Genomic DNA, 6,000 nt, shown 5'->3' with positions numbered 1-6,000 from the left:
TACCAAATCCAATGGATGTGTCATGATGATGGGAACGAGTGTTGTTGGGGGGGGGAGAGGGGGGGTGGGGGGGGTGGGGTTGAATGGGACCTCACATATATATTTTTAATGTAATATTATTACAAAGTCAATAAAAAATAAAAAAAAAAAAAAATAAAAAAAAAAAAGATACTTCTTGGACACCATTAAGTACACCAATTATATCCATTATGGGAGTCCCAGAAGGAAAAGAGAGGAAGGGACAGAGGGATATTCAAGGCAATAATGACAGAGTACTTCCCAAACTTAGCAAAAGACTTGAATATGCACATCCAAGAAGCTCAGAGAAAAACTAATAGGATAAACATGAAAAAATATACCTTATCATATATTTATCAAATTATCAAATTCAAAGGACAAGAAAGATTTCTGTAAGCTGCAAAATGAAATCAATGTGTGACATTCAAGCTATTCCCAATTAGATTGAGTGCAGATTTAACATTGAAACCATGGAAGCAAAAAAGGCAGTGGTTTAAAATACTTAAGTGTACTGAAAGAAAACAACTGCTAGCCAATAATTTGTCCAGTGAGACATCTTTTTCAAAAAGGAGGTAGAGATTAAGACATTATCAGGTAAACAAAAGCTGAGGGATTTTATCACCACTGGACCTGCCTTACAAGCAATGATAAAGGGAATTCTTCAACCTAAAATGAAAGTGCACTAGACAGTGATCCAACACAGCATACAGAAATAAAGACCTGCAATAAAGGCAACCATTTGGGTAATTATAAATGCCAGTATAATTGTATTGGTTTTTCTTTTTTGGCATGTAACCCCATTTCTTACTTCCAACAAGCACTAAAATGCAAATGCATGAAAAGTAATGATAAACTGAGGTTTTTGGATGTACATTGTACAAAGATATAAGTGGTAATGGGTACAATATAAGTGGTGAAATAGTGGGGGAACAGAGGATTATAGGAAATTACATGTATGATTTTGAAGTTAAGTTGATACCAACCCAAATATGTTTGTTACATAATTAAGATGTTAAATTTTAACCATATGGTAACCACAAGGATACTAGATGGAAAATATATCCGGATAGAATTTGAAGTTACTCAATATAGTACAACACAAGAAAGCAAATAAATATAAAAGTAGGTTTCAATGAAATTCAGGTACATAAAATAGTATGACTTACAATGGATAAACAGAAAAATGGCAGAAGAAAGTCCTATATTTTCAGTAGTGACTTTAAAGTTAAATGGGTTTATCTCACCAGCAAAAGGCAGAGATTGGCAGAATGGATAAAAAACATGATGCCATCGTATGTTGTCCACAAGAGGTTCACCTGAAAGAAAAAGATACAAGAAGGTTGACAGTGAAAGATGGAAAGAAATGTGCCATAACAGTAGTAATCAAAAGAGAGTTGGGATAGCTATACTAATACAGGGTAAAATAGACTTCAAGTCAAAAACAATTACACAGGACAAAGATGATCAATATGTACTGATCAAGGTGACAATTCAACAGGAATTACAACAGTTATAGATATTTATATCAATATATTTCAAAATACATTAATCAAATACTGAGAAATTTATGGTTCTACATTAATTATGGTAGACTTTCACACACCACTCCCAATCAAGGATAGAACATATATATGGTCAGAAGATCAATTTAGAAGTACGGGGAGCAGATGTAGCTCAAGTGATTGAGTGCGTGCTTCCCATATATGAGGTTCCAAGTTCAATCATTGGTACCTCCAAAAAGCAAACAAATGAAGAAACCAACTGTCAATGGGGAGTGGAAGTAGCTCAATGGTTATGTGCCTGCTTCCCATGTACAAGGTTCTGGGTTCAATCCCTGGTGACTCCTTAAAAAAACAGAAGTACAGATTTGAATGATACACTAAATCAACTAGACCTAACAGACATATATAGAACACTCTACTCAATGAAAACAGAAACCACATTCTTCTGTGTGCACATGGATCATTCTTCAGGTTAGACCATATGTTGAGTCTCAAAACAAGCCTCAATAAATTCACAAATATTGAGCTCATGCAATGCATACTCTCCGACCACAACCAAATGACGCTTCGAATCAATAACAAAGAGAGAAATGGAAAATTCATAAATGTGTGGAAATCAAATAAGATACTCTAAAACAACAAGTGGGTTATATAGGATATCAGAAATGCAATTATGAGATAACTTTAGGCAAATAAAATGGAAATACAATGTATTATAAATTAAGGGATGCACTGAATGCAGTATTGGGAGGAATATTTATGGCTCTAAATGCTGACATTGAAAAAGAAGAAAGGCTTTAAATCAGGGCCTAACCTCAAAAGTAGAAGCACGAAGAAAAGAAGATCAAATTAAACCTACAGTAAGGCAAAAGAAGGGAAAAACAACGTTCAGAATAGAGACAAATGAAATAGATAAAACCGGAAGTTGGTTGTATTAAAAGATCAATAAATTTGACAAACTTTTAGCTAAACTGACAGAAAAAAAGAGAAAGGATACACATAATTAAATCAGAAATGGAAAGGGAGACATTATTACTGGCCCCACTGAAATAAAAATTATTCATAAGTGAATACTATAAACAACTGTATGCTAATAAATTTGATAACCTAGACCATATGAACAAATTCTTAGAAATAGACAAACTACCCATATTGACTCAAGAAGAAATAGAAAATCTCAACAAAACAATTACTAGTGAAGAGACTGAATCATTACTAAAACTTCCCAACAAAGAAAAGCCCAGGACCAGATGGCTTCCCTGGAGAATTCTACCAAACTTTCCAAGAAAACTTAACTCCAATTCTGCTCAAACTCTTCCACAATATTGAAGAGGAGGGAACAGCATCCTAATTCATTCTGTGAAGCCAGCATCACCTTCATAAAGAGAATGACTCTCATGGTTCTCATTCAACAAATATGGATAAATTTTTTATCTGCTAACTGGCCTACAGCATCAAGATATTTTGAGACTCAAAATGATTATTCTAGAAGAGAAAAGGCAAACATATATATCCTGGTACCCATCAAATGCACTATAGATGAGCCAGTAATTTGTTACTTTTCTACTTATTTCAGCTTACTCTAACACTCTCTTTTATAATGTTGAGTTTTAGGTTCTCTTAAAAATGGTCACTACTTTAGATTCATAAGTGACAGTACTGACTTTCCTTTAAAAAATCAGCAGCCCAACAAAATGGGTTCAGTATTAATAACTACACTCAAAGCAGTTATATAAAACTGATTCAAGTAGGTAGGAAATTCAGTTTTCACTTTGGTATTTATTGATGTTTATTATATTTAGTCAACAATTGAATTTCATGCCAAAAGTGTAACTTGTGCAAGGGAAGATCATCGCACCAATGTAGAGTACAGAAAAACAAGCTGTATAATAGACAGCAGCAATTTGTCCTGAAAGACTCTAACACAGGAAAATGAAAGTTTGAGAAATGAAAATGATATTGGTCATAGATAAATTTCAGGCTTGAAAATAACCACCTACACAGTTGTTTCATTTAAATCACCTCCTATATCAGCTTCCCTAAAATAAAACTAAAATATAGCCTTAACCAATGTATAAAGGCAGAAAGAGGCCAAGGACCATTCTGAATGTGGAATGGAAACATTAAGCAGGAAATCACCAGTCCCTTAGTTTACAGATTGAACTGAGATATATATATCTCCTGAACTTGGAGGAATTTGAATGCCATGCTAAGAATTTTAAACATTTTCCTGTAAGTCAGTGGCTCTTTACCTGGCTGTGCATCAGAATCATCTCATAAGATATTTCTTTAATGTAGGTTCCCCTATGCAGACATTATGGCCCAGTTGGACTGGAATAAGGCTCAAGCATCTGCATTTTTTTCAAATTCCTCAACAGAATTTTGATATTCAGCCAGAATTGTAAAGAAATTCTGTGAGCAATAGGGAACCATCAGAGAGCATAGTAGCAAAATTATGGAATTAATGGTTTAGCAAAAAATCAATCTGTGGTTGGAAGTAGACTGCAGAATAGAATGAAGCTATAAAAAAGAAGACTAGTTATTTTGGAGTGGGCAAAGGTTATTCCAATAGTTCAAATATAAAAATAGAAATAATTATACTAGAATGGTGTCATGTAACTCTAAATACGAATAAGCCCTTTCCCTCTCCTCATTAGAGCCAATGGGAACATTGACCACAGTGACCTCCATGACTTCATCTTCTTCTTCCAATCCCCCTTGCAAGCAGAAACCTCTTCCCCCATTTCTCACAATACTCTCACTGGACCACCAGTTTTCCACGACCTCCTCAGAGCTCCACAGCAAGAAGGCTAAATTAGGAAAGAGGAGAACTCCACACAGAGGTGGGCAGGGTAGCTCTTGTTCTTAGAACTATGGCAGGGGGACAGCTTTCCTAGTTTGATGCTGAATAATATTTTGTATAAAGCATTATTATAAATGATTGTTGCAATCTGAATATTGGCACTATAAATTTGCCTGCATGTGCATTAAATCATTTTTTGTATACTTTCCTCTGAATACCTACTCACCCGTTACAATATTGTTTCCATGAAGGCAATTCTTTTTTTTTTTTTTTTTAATTTTTTTATTTTTTATTGACTTTGTAATAATATTACATTAAAAATATATATGTGAGGTCCCATTCAACCCCAAGAACTCGTTTTCAAGTGAGGTCTTGGAATAACACATTTGGCAGTTGGGAATTGCTTGTGTTTAATTATGTTTCAAATGAATGGCATAGACAATAAATATTCTAGGAAAGCAGAGAAAAGACAAACCACTGTGCACTGGAACAGCTGCAAATTCCATATGGCAGAGATGAGTGGGATGGATAGGATTTGAATGAATTCAAAGATCTAGGCACTCCAGGAAAGAGAAACAGTGCAAGAAAATTCTTGGAGCCAGGAATTAATATAGCATATTAAGGGATAAACTCATCTTGGCTAGAAGAGATGATTGGTGAGAGAGATTTATGGAGGAAAAGGCTAGACAGATTATGAAACAGATGATGAAAAGCCTTGAATGTCAGTACCTCAGTACACAGTATGGGATAGGAACTAAGGCATAAGTTGGAAAGATTATAGGCAGAGGATGGGGGAAGATTCCCATAAAATAGCTAGCACTGAGCCATATCAATCTAAAAAATTAGGTACTTATTTGAGCATTCTATTTGCTCAACTATAAGCTAGATATCCCATGAAATCAGGACACTGGTCAGTGCTTTTCAATATTATAGAGATATTTTTGCATTATCACACTGCACATCTATTTGAAAAGAGACCAACATCCTTTATTTTATTTGACAATTTTACTCCATTTTTCACTGTCATTATAAACTAAATCCACACTTATAAATCCACATTTATAAACCTGGGTTTAAACAAATAATATAAAGCTGCTAGACCACAAAATGAGGATAATTTTTAAAAAACATGAATGATGGTGCATTTAACATAGCATTCAATTTTTAAAAGCAAATCTGTTGTTACTCTATAAGTCATTTTCTGCATGGCTTCCAATAAAGTGGAAAAGATATTTTATCTCACTTCTTGCTAAATGCTGACTACGCCATTTCTCTTTGCACTTAAAATGCTGATAGGTTGCCGACTCAGGACATGCCTGTAAAGCATAGTACCACCTAAACTAATGCAGGTTCCAGACATGTATTTAATGTGCCAACTGTGACACAAGTCAAGGGATAGGAAAACTTAATATTTGACAGTGCTTCATATTCAAAAGAAGAAAACAAATATACTTCAGGAATATAATCTTTACTATTAATTCTATGTTAGACTTTCTAGAAATGATTCTAGTATTTTTGGATTTCATAAATATTTCATATTAAATTCACAAGTGTTCAAATTGAAAAATAATTGAAAAAAATAGAATTGGAAAATTATATCTATACCCCTACAATAAAAATGTGTCACGAAATTAAGAAAAGAAATCGGTAGGTTGTGGGAAAATACATGAGATGTAA

The sequence above is a fragment of the Dasypus novemcinctus genome, chromosome X (assembly GCF_030445035.2).
Source record: "Dasypus novemcinctus isolate mDasNov1 chromosome X, mDasNov1.1.hap2, whole genome shotgun sequence".
Taxonomy (NCBI): domain Eukaryota; kingdom Metazoa; phylum Chordata; class Mammalia; order Cingulata; family Dasypodidae; genus Dasypus; species Dasypus novemcinctus.
Note: the sequence above shows the minus strand (reverse complement) of the source record.